Raw genomic sequence first — 17037 nt, 5'->3', positions numbered from 1 at the left:
CAAGAGGTTGAGGGTGCTACATGGGAGGCCGAAGCAAATATAATGTCCCGATATCGTCATTTCTTTCCTTCCGTGCCTAGTTGAGTTATTTAGCTCCTTCTTGAACCAACTAGCCCAAAACATGTGTTTCAGTCATTTTCATGGTTACATATGCATTCATGTTCACGAAATGAGTTTTAAAGTTATGTTTTTGCTTAAGATTGAAGACTTTATGTTTTATGCATTGAGATATTTTGCATTCATGTTGGGTTGTTATGTTTCTTTCTTATTCCATTCATGATAGATTGAGTCCCATTCGAGGATGATGTTCTCAAGGAGGAGATATTATAAGATTTCAGAATCTGGAAAGTTAGGAAAGGAGGATCAAAATGTGAAAATCTGGAAAAGCTACAATTTTGGCACCAGATGATGACCACAAAGGCTATCACGGGATGTGAAGCCTTCTGTGGTGACCCCTCCTCTGAAGCCTAAAAAACATGACCCTAAAGCAAGGACCACGACTGGCCACCATGGAATGTGTAGCTTTTCATCGACTGAGGTGGGTTCCGTGGTGGTCACTCTTGTAGACCCATTTACAGGGCCTGCACCACGCCCATGGTTCACGTACCATGGTCCACTTTATGGACCGTGAAGGTTCCGTGAAGAAAGTTTTGAAACTTTCCTTGTAATACTAAAAAATATAAGTTTAAGTCAAACATCACGGACACCACCACAGACTGTGATAAGCATCACGGACCGTGATGGGTCCTCCATGGTGAGTCCCAGTCCTCGTTAAATGAAGGGTATTTTAGTCATTCCTTATTCTGTTATAAATATATGTGGACGTTTTTTGGACTAGATTCATTACAAAGATATCCTAAATACTCTTTAATCTATTATTTTCCCTCATTAATTCCCAATCAACTTTAAGACTTCTGTCTCAAGGCTCCTTCAAAGTTCATCTTCTTCATCAAGCTTTTGGCTAGGGTTTCTTCAAGAACAAGTCTTGTTTTTCAACTCCAAGGCCAAATTCAATCAAGGTATGAAGGGATTGATCCATGGACCTCTTTCACCCATGGAGTTCCAAGGTTTCTACTAAAAAACTAATGGATTTCAATTGCGTTTGTAACCCTAGTTTTTACAAAATACATTAGGCTATTTAAATTATGTTTTTAATCAGTATATTTTATCATTATAAGTATGTTTCTTCATGAATTACACGATTTTAAGTCGAATTATGATTTCCCATGCATGAAGCCTATTTCCTATGATGATATTATGAAGTATGATTATAAATCCAATGATTTAAAGGTAGTATCACGATTTCCATTCGAATTGACTATGTATATGAGTTTTACTCTAAATTCAAGTATGAATTGTCATGATGAATCACAATTATGTTCAAGGTATGAATTTCATGTAAGTTATGAAGTAAGGTAACTTAGGGCCCTATGTGGTGACCTACGACCTAACTATGAATTTTGCAAATATGATTATAATGAAGAAATGACAATTCTCATATTACAAGTATGTTATGAAATGAGCTATTCTATGAATTATGAAGTTTATGAATAAGTTATGATATAAGTCAAGCATGCTTACTATGTTATGTATTCCGTAGGATTTGACAGAGCAACGAGTGGACTAGTGGCGATTACCCATGTCCAGTAAACTATGTGCAACCATAGGTTGCCTCATGGCTTAGCTAGTGGATCCACATATAGCGTACGTTATGACCCGCCAAGAGGGGTAGAGTCTACCTTTGCAAGTAGATTCCCCTTTTTCCAGTATAGGGGTAACATCGGAATTCCATGTTATAGCTCGATGGTCTTAATATCGGTTATGGTTCCTATCCCACATATGTATGATCTCTTATGCACTTTCATGATTTCAACTATGCTTTTTAAATGCTTTGATCATTATGATTTCTTCATGGCTTTACTTATCTCATCTTATCATGTACTTTAGTTGATCATTGCATCTAATTATTTATGTTTCATTTTATGACCTCATACTTAGTACATTCAAAGAACTAACATATATTTTTCTACATTGTCTCATAATGTAAGGGTTGAGGTTGAGGATCACTTTACCACACGTGGCTAGTATAGTTCATTCTGGCAATGTTTGGTGAGTCCTCATCCATCGGGGACTAGTTATGATTTCTTGTTTTCCCTTACTTCTAAAGACATTTATTTCTTCTATGATTGAGCTTGACCTAGGGACATGTCGTAATGCCCGCCCATATTCATGTAGTAGAGGCATTGTTGGACCTCTGTCATGAAGTCTTTGTAGTCAAGATACTCTTATTTCTATGATCATATTTAGACTCTTATTATGTTATTTTCCGCACTTACTTTACCTTATGAATGCTTGACGATATGTCAAGAAGCTTGGTTGGGGCTCCTTTGGGGTTTCGATCACCGTGTTATGACTAGGCCCTAGGTTGGATCGTGACATACCCTAAACAAAAATAACATCACATTTAGCCATCCAGACTCTATGTTCGAAGTCCTAAACATGAAATATCCCATCAATATACAATATGTTATGCAATGAGAACATATCTATAACTACTTAGTTAAGAAACCTATCCTACTTGGGTGCCAAGCTGCTGCAACAAGTAAGTTGTGGCACTGATGATCTTCCTTTTTCTTCACATTTTTGAAGGATAAATTATCTAATAATAACAATTAGAAGAGTAATTAATAAACTATTCTTCCAAAAACTACATTGGGATTCAAACCCACTAGTTCTTCCCTCCAATCTACAAAAACTCTATATTTTGGAATAGTTAGATCAATTTCTAGCCCAAGGACATAATCTATCAACACTAACTCAAATTTAAAGGATTTGCAACCTATTAATTCTCTTTACAGTAGAAAATTCTACCTAGATCAACTTTCTACCTCCACCATGAGAAATCTAACGTTATTATAAAGATTAAAGAATTAAACGAGTGTTAGATTGATGGAAAGACTTACCATGAAGAAGGAAATCGATGGAAAACGGAAGAAATCACCTCTCCCTTTCTTTAGCTTGACCTTCACTGTGTTTTGGGATTAAATAATGTTTTAGGTATGAAAAATGCACTTAAATATGCGTAGTCCACTGTAGCGGCCCCGCTATAGCAGCCTAACTCCGACTATAGCAGCCTCAACTTTTTAGTATTGATAGTCTCTGGTAAAATGGTTACAATTTTTTACTCCAAACTCTAAATGATGCAAACTTGGAGGAGTTGAAAAGAACACTCATAGACCTGTAATTTGATAGTTCATGGGCCACTTAATACATTATAGACTAAGATATATGGTCATTTGAAGTCTCCCTTAGTTTAAACTTAAGCCAAAACCTAACTCGATAAAGCACTTTCAACTTCACTTTATGATAGGGGCATTGAACGACCTTAATTCATAAATGCATTCATATACCAGGGAATTGATCCTAACCCTATGACAAATGGGATTTGTGCACTCTTATTATTACAATGCAAATTTTGCCTTACGTAATCCACCAAAATTACCTTCCACTCATGTATCAAGAACCCATCCAAAAATATTACTACTTTGCTTGGTCAAGGAATTTACCTTCCTTTGAGTCATATAAAACTACATAGAGCAACCATTTCCCCAAGAGCCCAAGTAATTCAGGGCCTCATCAATATGCTGGAAAAAAAGATTTTAAAGATAAAGGACAATAAGATTTTTTGTGCTATGATAACTAGATCCCTCTATGACGACCATTTCTCACTATAGTGGCTTACCTCCCACTATAGCAGCGTAGGCAAGGAACTACCCCCGACAGTTCTAATTTTGGCAAAAATACAACATAAAACTTAGATTTCGACATCTCAAACTAATTATTTTATGCCAAATGCTATATCCGGAGTTCTACTAACCTGAACTCAGATTCTACTGTATACTATGTCCCTCACATATCACGATACCACCTTAATTTTGTCTCAAATGCTATACCTTGAGAAACTAATTTCTTTGAACCACATAATATAACAATTTCATTTTAACCTATCCTAGCTTGAGATTGTTTTCAACTCTCATCTAGGGAGAACTTTACTTGGGAACTTACACCCTAAGCAATGCCATAAAAAGCATATCACCACCACTCAAACCAAGCTTTGGAAATTCTAAAGAATCCGAGCTTCCCCCTTTTAAAGTGACTTGGCTTGTTTTAGTTCTAACAATAATGAAAAACACAACAATCAATCAAAACTTACATAATGATACCTAGATTATAACCAAATCCTACCCCTGGCATAATCATGATCATTCTATGCAACCTAGGGCTTTTTTCACCATTAATTGAAATAAAAACCCTCCCCTAAAGTAAAATATTAGATTCTAAAGATTAAGAGTCAATTTACAAATAGGAGAGTAATGAACTTACCTTTAGAGCAAAAATTCATGGAAAATTGAAGGGAATAGCCCTAAGTCACCTCTTTCTTACCTAGAACGAAGTTACAGAAATAAAAATAATTTTGGGACTTTTTTGTATTAATCTGCGACAGTCCTGCTATAGGGCCCCCCAATAGCGGGATTTCACCTACTATGAGGGCTTGTATGGACACAAAAACTCAGAATTTTTTTTCCAAGCCCCCATTTTGCTATAGAACCTCAACTCTTGACTTTCTAAAATAAGCCTTTAGTGCAAAGTTTGATATCTAGAATTCTAGGCAGCCGAATTCTCTTTCGAAAAGTCCTACAGACTCCTTAACATCTTAGCTATCATAAAATCAAACCCAATCTTAGATATAACTCCAATCCATTTATGGATTTCCCTATATCTCACCTCACTCAGATTTTGTTTGATATTGGGCTAGTCTGAAATCTTTAAGTTACTATACAAAAGTGTTTTGGTCCGATTTCTTTCACCATTAGCCTTGAACATAATTCCAAGACCAAAACCAGCAATGCACATCCCAAGACCAAACCCAACAATGCAAATGCAAGAAATTTATATTTTTAACATAAAAAAATCATGCACGCATCAAAAAAATTATTCTTCACATTATATTTTTTCTATCACATCTGAATAGCCCTTTTCCCATGGTTTCCAACTAGGCCCGACTGTCCTGAAACTGGAGTTTTCCTATAGTTAGAAATCCTTCTTTTGCTTTACCATCTTTACCAACGATAAATACATTCAATTAAGAGTTTGCATTCACTCACATAAAATACATCATATAACATATCAAAAATTCATTCATTAATCACATTGTAGTTTATCGCTAGACCATTCCACATAATGACATCATGTCATTCAGGAAAGTACACTTCACACAATGGAGGTTATTCAATAACACATTGTACATAATCACAATTTCAAGATACATCACACAAGAAAGTCAAAATTATTAACTTAATTCGCTTTATGGATGACCATTGAATGATAATCCATGCATTTACGCAGCCTCTAAGGCCAAATACGAATTGGAACCTTTCTGATTCTAGTTTTCCTTTCTTGTGTCTTTTCAGTTGTGACTACAACAACCAGTTTACTTCATTGAGATACCAATTGGAATCCGGAGATAAAAAATAGTCTCAACCCATACCACAAGTGATAGACCTCACGAAAGGAGGGAATGGAGTAGAATGATTTCTTAGAAAGCTTCATAGCTTGTTAAAGATTAAATTTGGACATCAACACAATAATCCTAAGTTATCTATTTGACATTTTCTCTTGTACTAGGAGGCCGATAACCTAGGCTTTAATACCAAATTATCCCGATCAAACCCACCAGACTGTGCAGACACCTACTCTATCATATAGATAAGAGAACCCTTACCACCCATTTTAAAAATAGGCAATGCAGAATAAATAGAAACACAATATTTCACAATTTTTAACAATAAAGAAGATCTTAGCATTGATTTAAATGAAACATCCTTTACAAGTTGAATAAAAACTGCTTTTAAAGCACTAATACAACCCTTCCTAGGAACTAGTCTAAGAAGGTACAAGAGCTACTAAGAGCGTACAATTTATAAAAGAAGTAAGACATAGCTCTTACCTTACAGAAAGAGGAGTTGAAGATGTCAAAGATCATCATTGTCTTCACCTATGAAATATCACTAATAGTAAGAGTAGTATCAGTACAAATAATATATTCGGGTAAGCATCATGGGTCAACTCAATATAAATTAGACATTTAGTAGGGAACATAAAATATGAAGGTAACACCACCCCACGTGTCTATCCATATGCTTTAGTTATACCAGACATAATACCCATAAACTACTACACTTTTATCCCATCCTCTTACCTCATTCCACTGCCAACTCTACCATTGAATATTCGACTCTATTGCCACTCTAAGCTTTCCAATCCTACCCTTAATACCATCCTAAGGATTCTCAAGCCTACCTTTGATGACACCCTAATATCAGATCATAACCTAACCCTTGTATCATATAGAGATTCCCCAATACAAGACCATTACTAACTCTGTTAACCAACCTACTATCCTGGCCCCTTCAGACCAATACCTAACACTGGTACCTTAGACTAACTCGGTCATGTTAACTCAAATTCCCCTTTTAGATATGTTCCAACCATTGAACAACCATAATCAGTCCCAAACATAAACTATGCACCAGACCCCCGGTCATTAACTTGTCCTAGTAAACACAACTTAGCAACATAAATAATATACGATTATAACCACTATTAGAATATAACCCTGACTCACAATCCTCTCCCAGACTTAACATTCACAATTCACATGGTCCACAATATTACAACAAGCGATACATGATTCATCATATCTATCACATAACTTAGACCTCCAGGGATCTCGAAACATCATTATGGTATTTAATATGCAATCTTGGTCTTCACAAGAACCATCCCAAAATTTGCTCACAACAACCAAGCCAATCATAAACCAATATTGATAACACATATAACAACAAGTCAATAAAAAAAATAGACTCCGAGACTTAAGTCTTAACTTATTAAACACATGAAACATATCCCATATGATCAACAACCAATTCGATTCTCTTATGGAACCCATACATAAACTGTTAGTATACCGGTATGGTACCCGTTCCCATAGTTAGTATACCAATGTGGTACCCATTCTCATAGTTAGTGTACCAGCGTGATAGTTGTTCCAAATATACTATCTTAGTACTCGATCCAAATGTACCAACGTGACACCCAATTCAAATGTAACGACTTTGTACCTAATCTAAATGTACTAACGTGGTACTCAATCCAAATGTACCAATGTGTTATCTGATCCAACATAAAATAATATAACAATCAAAACCATAATGCACTACAATCACAATATACAACTAAGAAACACATTAATTTCATATAGTTTGATCAATATGAAGTCATTTACATGCCCTAAACAATAATAACAACATATTTTAGCCATCCAAAATCCATTCTCGAAGGTCTAGAAATGAAATCTCATGTCAATATACAATATATTATGCAATTAGAATAGTGCTATAACCACTTAGTTAAGAAACCTAGGTTACTTGGTCTCCAAGCTGCTGCAACAAGTAAGTTGTGTTGCTGATGATCTTCTTTCTTCTTCACAGTTTTGAAGGCTAAATTATCTAATAATAACAATTATTAATCTTCTAATAAATACTTTGGAATTCAAACCCACTAGTTATACTCTTCAATCTACTTAAAAACTATATAGTTTGAAGTGTTTAGATCAATTTCTATCCCTGAGGACATAATCTATCAACACTAACTCAAATTCAAAGGATTTTCAACCTATTAATTCCCTTTACACTGGAAAATTCTACCTATGTCAACTTATATCCCTACCATGATCAATCTAATGTTATTTTAAGGATTTAAGAATCCAACGAGTGTTAGGTTGATGGAAGGACTTATCTCGAAGGAAACAATCGATGAAAAACTAAAGAAATTGTCCCTCCCTTGCTCTAGCCTGACCTTGGATGAGTTTTGGGAGTAAAATAGCATTTTGGGTTTCAAAATGGCATTTAAGTGCATATATCCTGCTGTAGCAGTCTTGCTATGGCGGCCTTATTCTCGCAATAGCAGCATCAACTCTTTAGCACGAACAGTATCTAGTAAGATGGTCATAACTCTGTACACCTTATTCCAAATGATGCGAACTTTGTGGATTTTGAAATAAGACTCATAGACCTTTAATTGGATAGGTCATGAGCTACCTAATTTATTATAGACTGAGAAATATGATCATTTGAAGTTGACCTTAGTTTAAATTTAAGCCCAAAACTAAATCACTAAGGCACTTTCAACTTAACTTTGTGATAGGGGTATTGTACTAAATTAATTCATAATTAATACACTCACATACCAAGTAATTATCCTAATCTTATAACGGATGAGATTAGTATATGCATACCGTAGATATTTTCAGTAATAACAGAATAGGTCATTATAATGGAGCAACAACATAATATAAATAAAAAAAGTTTTTTTAAATGGTTATTTAGTCATGGTTTAACCATGACTAAATAGTGATAAACTGTGGCTAATGTATTAATTACATCAAATATGGCCCTTTTATCCGAATTGGGCCATTTTGGGTAATTTTTTAAAGTTAATCGAGAGAAGTGATAAACAAATGTTATGGGTTGTCACCTGGTGTAATTTTTCCAAATTATAGTTGTCAATTTGACTTTTATGTATTAACAGAAAATACACAAAGTTATTTGAGAAGACTAAGAACGTACATGCCAAATGAAAGTGCATCTCGTCAGTTTGTTTTCTTTAGGTTGCGTGTAATCATGATTTCCACTTATAAGAATTTGAATTCATCCAAATCAAGCATGTAATAATATAAATATAACATTAATTTGATCAGAAAAACAAAAAATACCACAAGTTTTAAGAATCAAGATCTTGTATATTCTACTACTTTATATATCCATGAAAGGAATAGTGTAAGAGATTCAATTTATACATTCCACAGAAAAGGATAAAAAATGCCCTCAGTTGATAGTTTGGTTTGAGAATGTATTTTCCTTCAATACTTTCATCCAAAAATGCCCTTATTGTTACTTAATGGGTCAAAAATGTCTTTTTTCCAAATAAATATATTATTTATTTTCTTGTTAAACACATTCTTTTCTAAATGTTAATTTTTTAATTAGAAAATATTTATCCCAGTTCAATGCGGAAAAGATTAAGAAATAAAAATATTTTCTAATTTATTAGAAAATTTTAATCATTATATAAATAAAAATCAATGTCGGGGTTACTATGATGACATTTTGATAAAAAATTACTTTGAAAGAACCCTATATTTTTGTTTCTTTTCTTTTAAAATCACTTTAACTAATAAATATGTAATGGCCCTCCGTGTTATTTCTGTGTAAAAGCATTCTTTAGTCGATTAGAGTATTCTTGTAGTGGCCCCAAGTCATTTATGACTTGCTGACACTTACTGTTTTGTTGCTTGGTCATTCATTTAGGATTTATGGTTGTTTCTCTGTTTTGGAGATTTTGAAATTCGAATAGTTGATTTTGATCAAAATTTCAGGTAAATGACCTCAAAATAGAATTTTGATGGTTCCATCAACCTCGGAATGGTCATTTTAGGCTATTGGCATGGTCAGCTCAAGCCCCAAGGCTTTCAGTACGAGTTTGAACTATTAAGTGTTTTAACCTTTAAGTTTTGACCTAAGATTGAACTTGGTCAATATTCTTGGAAAATGCACTCAGATGAAGTAGTTAGCAACCGAATGTCCGGTTTTGTCTAGAACGACCTTTCATGCACTTCTCGAGGCTCTCGATCTAATCCCGTGGAATGGAATAAAAGTAATACTTGGGTATGAGACCCACTTATGACCCTGAATGAAAACTTTAACTGCGGTCATGGTCACGACCCAAGCTAGGTCCTAGATGTGACATAACGATTAAGATTCCGAGAGACTGTAACCAAGGCTCTTAGCATATCATTCATGCGCATACATAAGGTAAATAAGAAACAAGAACTTAAAACATGAAAGCAGAATATGTCTCAAATAGGAAATCTCAACCTAAGAGAAAAGGAAGATAAAATATTGGAATGATCGAGACAACAAAGACATCACTTCTGTCATAACCCAAACCCGTAGGCCACAATTGGGGTCCGATCTAAACCCCCATATACGTGTCTATCAGCTGTGGTCAAGTCGAACTATAATTAACATAATACCATGCATTAGAACCCTATTGGGTGATAACATTTTCATAAACCAGTAGCCTTTTTCATTTATAGCACATTATGAAAGGGCACGTAAACCGACGAGGCTGCCATGCATATAAACGTTAACAACATTTCAAGTAGACCCAGCTGAACAATACTTACACATATGACCCACATAGATATGTCTGCAGACCTCTAACAATATCAATAACAACATATGGCGGGACAGATCCCCCCGTACCCCTAAATAGAAAATAATACTATACATCAATGGCTAGTGCCAAAATCTAGGCTCCGATATAATGGAGCCTCTTCCAGCTGAGCTGAGCGGGATCCTAAGATAACGGACTCCCAAAACCTATACCTGTACCTGCGGGCATGAAATGCAGCCCCCCGAGAAAAGGAGGTCAGTACGACATATGTACCGAGTATGTAAAACATAACACAATACGACTAGAGGCATATCTGAAATAGAGAAGCAGGGGATAAAATATCAAATCAGAAACCTGTACCTGGGGAAGTAAAATCATGCATGCTCAATTTTTATAATATAGCTGGCCCTATCAAGGATCCGGTGAATCATATCTATAAAACCATCATGTCCCTAGTGCACCACCTTATTACAACATATCAACATATATATATAAACTATTCTTGGCCCTCTAGTGAGGGTGCGATGAACAATGCAGTGAATGGTGCATGATTACTATTCCCAGCCCAGGCACGATGAAAGAAGTGTTACAGTATACACGAGTAGAATAGTGAGAAACAAAACATAGTTTAAATCATTATCAGAGACTTAATGAAGTCATCAGGTGAATTAACCCTAGAGATCAGGGAAGAAAGTATTTGACGTATACCCTCTAAATGTCACTAAGGACTATGTAAAATGGAGTTTTGGAAATCTTAGACATATACCAGTATGAAATATCTTATAGCAGTTCGAGCGTTGGTTATCTCACAGCCTTTCTTTTTTACGAAAAAGAGCTTAGTCGAATGAATCATTATATAGTCATATAGAAGACTCGAGGAGTAGGAGTTTAACTACTTTAAAAGTCTTAACATCAAGAAGTGATCAAGTGTCCTGAAGTCATATTCAGAACCCAAGAGTGAAGTTTCCATGAAGATTTCATCATCCATAGCCTACATCTAAGACATGCCAAAGGAAGAGAAAAGATAGGCTTTACATACCTATGTCAAAAACATGCCAAGAGAGAGCTTCACATACCTCTTATGATTTACTCTTTATCCTGTTCACCTCGTCGTCCTTTGAACCTATTCAACATGGAACTAATACGAATATCAAACACTCTTGACTTTATAGCATCTTAAGTTTCACCTTAGGATTCATGGAATCTATTTCCTTATTCGTCTCTTTGACTAGTTGTTTAATTAGTTAAGGTGTAAACGAAAATTGGGCAGCACCTCCTCTATAATGTACCCTATCCGAATTTCCAATTTCACTCCTAATACCTACATCCAACCAACAAAAACAACCTGCAACATATGTTTAATCATTTCACATCAACAATATACAACATAAACTCCAAATGACTCGCTCGGAGCTACGATATCAAAATAGGGTTTCTAGTTTTTGTTTCGCAAAACCTTTAATTATATGAAATGAGGGGTCGTGTGGCTGAAAGAAGTAGCACCCACACCCATTTGATAATAAATTTAGGCCCTAAAACACAGACCCACACACCTGCAACAGCATACCACAAGCATAACACTTCATTTCAATGACAATTCAACTATAATGCCTCCGATTTAGATTGTCTTCATCATCAAGCATTTGTATGGTGTTTTCACATATCCAGAAACTTAAAAAACCTATAATATAATTATTAACAACAAAATAAACTCCAAATTGAAAGGAAAGGTCTTACCTTACCTGAAATTAGACAAACTCACCAAAACGCGCCTCAGAACTTCTCTAGACGCGCTGAAATTAGGTGGACTATTTGTATAACTTCTTCGCTTCCCTAAATTAGAATTTACCGTTATTACACATAGTTATATAATCATGGGATACCATAAATAATTAATTCATGGAACAAACATCGGAGGCTCACCTCCAAAGGGCCAAACCCGTAGCTCCCTCCTCTTGCTCCTAAAGTTTTCCTTTCAACTTTCTCTTGTTTGTTCCAAGTGTAAAGCTGAAGTTATGGTTCCTTATACATCGTAAGATACATATATACATCTCCATATAGTTTAGGAATACCATAGATAATTAATTCTCGGAGGAAAACATTGGAAAACTTACCTTGAACTCTTTCAAGCCATGGCTGCCTTCTTCTCTTCTCTCACATTTTTTCTCTATTTGGCTGAGTTTTTTTTTGGATAGAAACTGCACTTAAGAGTCACTTAACACATATATATACACCTATTTAGAAGGTTCCATGTGGCATCCCTCTAGGGTGACACGTGGCAGCCTCCTAGGTTGCCACCTCAACTTATTCGGCCAATCACATGCTGCCATGTGGCAGTGGGGTCCACCCCAATCTGCTGAGTCACCTACTTGAACCTAAGTAGGTGCATCACCTGCTTTTCCAAGTAGGTGCATCACCTACTTTCTTAGAGTAGGCGCGTCGTTTCCTTATTTCTCTTTCGTGAGCTCGTAATCTCGTCTCACTTCAAGAGCCTATGCACTCCTTATTACTTAAGCTCGACGTGTACTCAAGTAGCTTAAGTGTGTAGGACTTCTGAGTTAGTAGATTACGTAAGTAAGTCGAGTCCTACGACTCTTTACTTGACCTCCAACTCCTTCCGACCTCTCATAACCCTATTTCCAACCTTCCCTACTATGGGGTATCACATTCTCCCTTCCTTGGAGTTGTTTAATAGCATTATAGATTATCCGGCTCACATAGTAACTTCTAAGAAGCTTAAGAGATATTCCAAGCTCACGAGTGTGGGGTGTAACATCCTCCCCCCTTTAGAACATTAGTTCCTGAATGTTAAATAAAACCTCCCTCAAGACTTTATACCGATTGTAGGGAGATTGTTTTCTATTGCGATCATATATATTTTCATCCAAGTAATTAATATACGAGTTTTAGGAGTTGGGGTTACCTGTAGACATCAGGAATAGGCACAAATACTTCTTTTTATGTCCTTTTCAATTTCTCAGGTCATCCTCTTTTTCGGTTTTGGTTTTGCCACAATATCTTGATGGAAGGCACGTCTTTAGTCTACAATCTTCTAGTTTGCCGATCTAAGATGGCGATAGGTTGTTCCGCACAGAATTCCATTTCCTGGACATTATCTATCGAACATATCCTGGGTGGCTCGTCAGTACCCTTGCAAAGCATCCCTATCTGATGGACTGGGCATATAGTTTCCAAATAAGGTGGTAAGCTCAATTTACCGGCCACTTTGCCCACCTTACGAGCAACTTGATACAGTCTAATGTATTTTGGGCTAAGTTTCCGTTTCTCACCGAATCTTATTACTCCCTTCCTGGGTAACCCTGTTACGAACACCTAATCATTAATTTGAACTCTGACTGTCGATGTCGATTATCTGTATATCATTTTTTTCAACTCTGAGCTGCTAATCCTTAGCTTTCTCAATCATGTCGGGGCCTTTTAGCTTAGTCTTTCTAATATCGACCCATCCAATAGGGGACTTACACGTCTTGCTCTACTAGTCTTGTATGGGGCCATTGGGATACCGGAGTGGTAGCTATTATAATAGGTAACTCGATAGGTAATGGATAGTCGTCCCAACTACCTTCGAAGTTAACACCCCGACTCGCGACATATCTTCTAGTGTCTAATAGTGTGCTCAGTCTGTCCAGCAGCTCGAGGGAAAACTAGGGTACTGAGACCTACCTCTGTTCCCGATATCTTCTTGGACTGATCTCCAGATGTTAATCATAATTAAAGTCCATCTATCTGAGATATTAGCTGGGGAAACCTCATGGAACCTTACTACCTCCTTATCCTATAACTTCACCTAGTTCTAGCTGCATAGGTGGTCTTGATTGAAAACAAATGGGCTGATTCATTAGCCTACTCACAATAACCCGTATAGCACCCTACTCTCGAAGAGTATATAATAGGTGCAAAATGACGTTGATAATTTGGGAATCCTTATCCTCGTATAGTCCCTCTCGACTCTTTTCAAAACTTTAACTGGCACTTTATCTTTTGGCTTTTGCTTTTCAATCCTTAGAGTTGGCTGCCAAGTGGTGTCGAAATTCCCTCGCCCACTGGCCCATATAGCCCTTCTGTGGTTTGCCTATCATTAACCGGTACTATATTGAAGAGCTGTGGCATTCCAGTGCGCCATCAGTTAGTAATTAGCTAATCCTGCTGGTTTCCCTTAAGCCCTTTTTACAATTCCCCCAACGTAACTTATAGTACCCTAGGTACATAATCCCATGTCGTTTCTCTGTCGCTACTTCAGATCCTTCAATCTCGCGCGATCATACCAGAACTAATGCACTAAATTCCATCGGAATTTCGAAGTTAAGTGTGCTTGGGCGAGAGTAATATTGGGATGGGTGACCTCCCTGGGAAGTATTCGTGTTGCATTTCGTTATAATCCTTGCGATAATGTGCTGGGCACTCAACTTAGCCCAAGATTTACCTTAGCGTCGTCTCGCTAGTCTTCATATTTCGCCTTGCCCTATCTTTTATCATCCTGCAACCGGTATAAGGTTAGATCTTTCATTCCATTATGGCCATGTCTTACTTTGCCCGTAGTACTAACTCCATCTCGATAGTTTGGCTTAACCTATCTTCACATCTCTCAGTAGAGCCTCCCAAAATATCATAACCGCATTGTCATTATTTAACTCCTATTACTTTTACCATGTATTTACTCACTTAGCCTGATGCTTGTATATACACATCCGTAGGTTGCACAACCATTCGTACGTATCTTGTAGGAGCTGGACGCAGTCTTTTCATCTCCTGGTTCATTCTGCTGTACATATCTTGCTTATATTGAAACTTGCTTGTCCCATCTCGTTATACTTCTTTATTCTCTCTCATTCACTCTTTGCTCTTCTCATCCCCTATCATAGGAGGTTTTGTGTTCCTTTTTCCTTGGTTACGCATCTATGGCAACACCCTTTTGCGATCAACTCTATAGCCATCATTTTGGCTTTTGTTCTAACATGATATCATTATCCATATCTTTTCATTGCTATGCCCTTTTCTTTTTATATGCAAGGATCCCTCCCAAAACCTAGAAGTTGCATGTACAGAGCTTCTAACAAAAGAGTACAAGTCCCAATGTGGACCATGGAAATAGATCTGTCTCAAAAGGCAAAAGATAGGCAAAATATATGTACAGAAGGAGATGTGTAAATCCAGAACACAGTGTGCTCACCCTCGCCTACGATCATGACCACAGCTGGCTAGACTCAATGTCAGTAGCTAGTACTTGGATATGCATCACAAAAACAGATGTAGAGTATAGTATGATACCAAAATAGCTGGTACCCAATAGGCATCATAGGCCGACTGAGCCAGATAAGAAAAAGTAACTGAAATGTGGGTAAATGATCATAACCAAACACAAGGCAAAAAGTAAATGTAGGTAAGTACACGAGCATACTAACAAACAAGGAGAAAGAATATAACTAAATATGCCGGGCTCCCATAAACCCGACGGGTACGTTCGAGCATAAGTGAAGAGTAACCACCTGCTCGGACTCTCATAAGTTCGACAGATGTAAGAATAGCGGATAGAAAATGAGCGGTACTAAAAGGATTTTAGTAATATAACCACTTATTTGACTTGAATCAAACCATTTCGAAACTCAGACACCTCTACCCACATCTAATAGTAGATGAAGACTTAAATCAAAGATTCATCAGGGAATCAGAAATTTAACCATGTGCAGGATGGACTACGGACTGCAATCGGGTAATTATAGCTAATGAGTCAACATGGGTGGGCTAGACCACAGACTTTAACCAGGTAATTATAACCAATAGTCGAGCATGGGTAAGCTAGACCGTAGACTTTAACCGGGTATTTGTAGCTAGAAAGCCTGAACACATGAAGCTAGACCACGGACTTTGAATGGATATCTGTAGCTAAGGAATCAAACTGAATCAGAATCAACAACCAGCCATGTATCATGGGGAGTACCCCCTAATCGAGTGTCATCAATGAACCACTTTAGCCAGAACAAAATATAACTCGAATCATCGAGAAAACTTCAAAAATAAAAAACCAACCAATAGGAGAATAGGGAATTATGGAGGTAAGATCACATGATTTGTTACTGCTTATCTAAGGCTCAGACTATTAGACTCCGGTCTGCTATATAAGTCTACAGGGAGCTAACCATCCGAAACGACGTCGGAGAAGTTCTAAGGCCCAGCGACACAAAATCGTGCATGTCTAAGGCAATACTAGTCTAAGACTAGAATAAGGCCAAACATGCTTCAAAATATATAACCACAAGCATAGTATTCATCATAGGAGCTCAACTTAAATAGTCCAACAGTTACTCGAAATAACACCCAGGGCATGGAATCTAGAAATTTAGCATGGTTGACACCCTAACCCCTCCAAACTCATACAAATCGAGAAATAATTGCCTAAAAATGCTCAGTCTCATAAGGGGAAAATCGTAGCCTACTTGTAAGCCGACCAAACGTGCTGCAACTCATGAAATCAAAGCCTCCGAGTGACCTCTGAATGCTGCCACACTATCAATAATGGAATCATAATGTTAATAAGGTCATTATGACACAAATTATCAAATTTAAAGATGGACCAATTTCGAGTCTGAAACTAAAAAATATGGGACTCGCGTTTGAAATCCTGGAATTGACCACAAGAGTAGGTTATAAACATCTTCCCAAGCTCACAATTCAATTTGATAAACAGTTAGGGTTGGGAAACTATGCAAGATAAGCATA

General features: G+C 36.7%; 1 pseudogene; it reads left to right on the top strand.

Moving 5' to 3' along the window:
- Positions 1 to 14571: 14571 nt before the first annotated feature.
- On the top strand, positions 14572 to 14691 carry LOC129871826 (5S ribosomal RNA; annotated as a pseudogene).
- Positions 14692 to 17037: the final 2346 nt, after the last annotated feature.

Source organism: Solanum dulcamara, chromosome 10 (genome assembly GCF_947179165.1).
Source record: "Solanum dulcamara chromosome 10, daSolDulc1.2, whole genome shotgun sequence".
Taxonomy (NCBI): Eukaryota; Viridiplantae; Streptophyta; class Magnoliopsida; order Solanales; family Solanaceae; genus Solanum; species Solanum dulcamara.
Note: the sequence above shows the minus strand (reverse complement) of the source record. Positions and strands in the feature narration are given on the sequence as shown.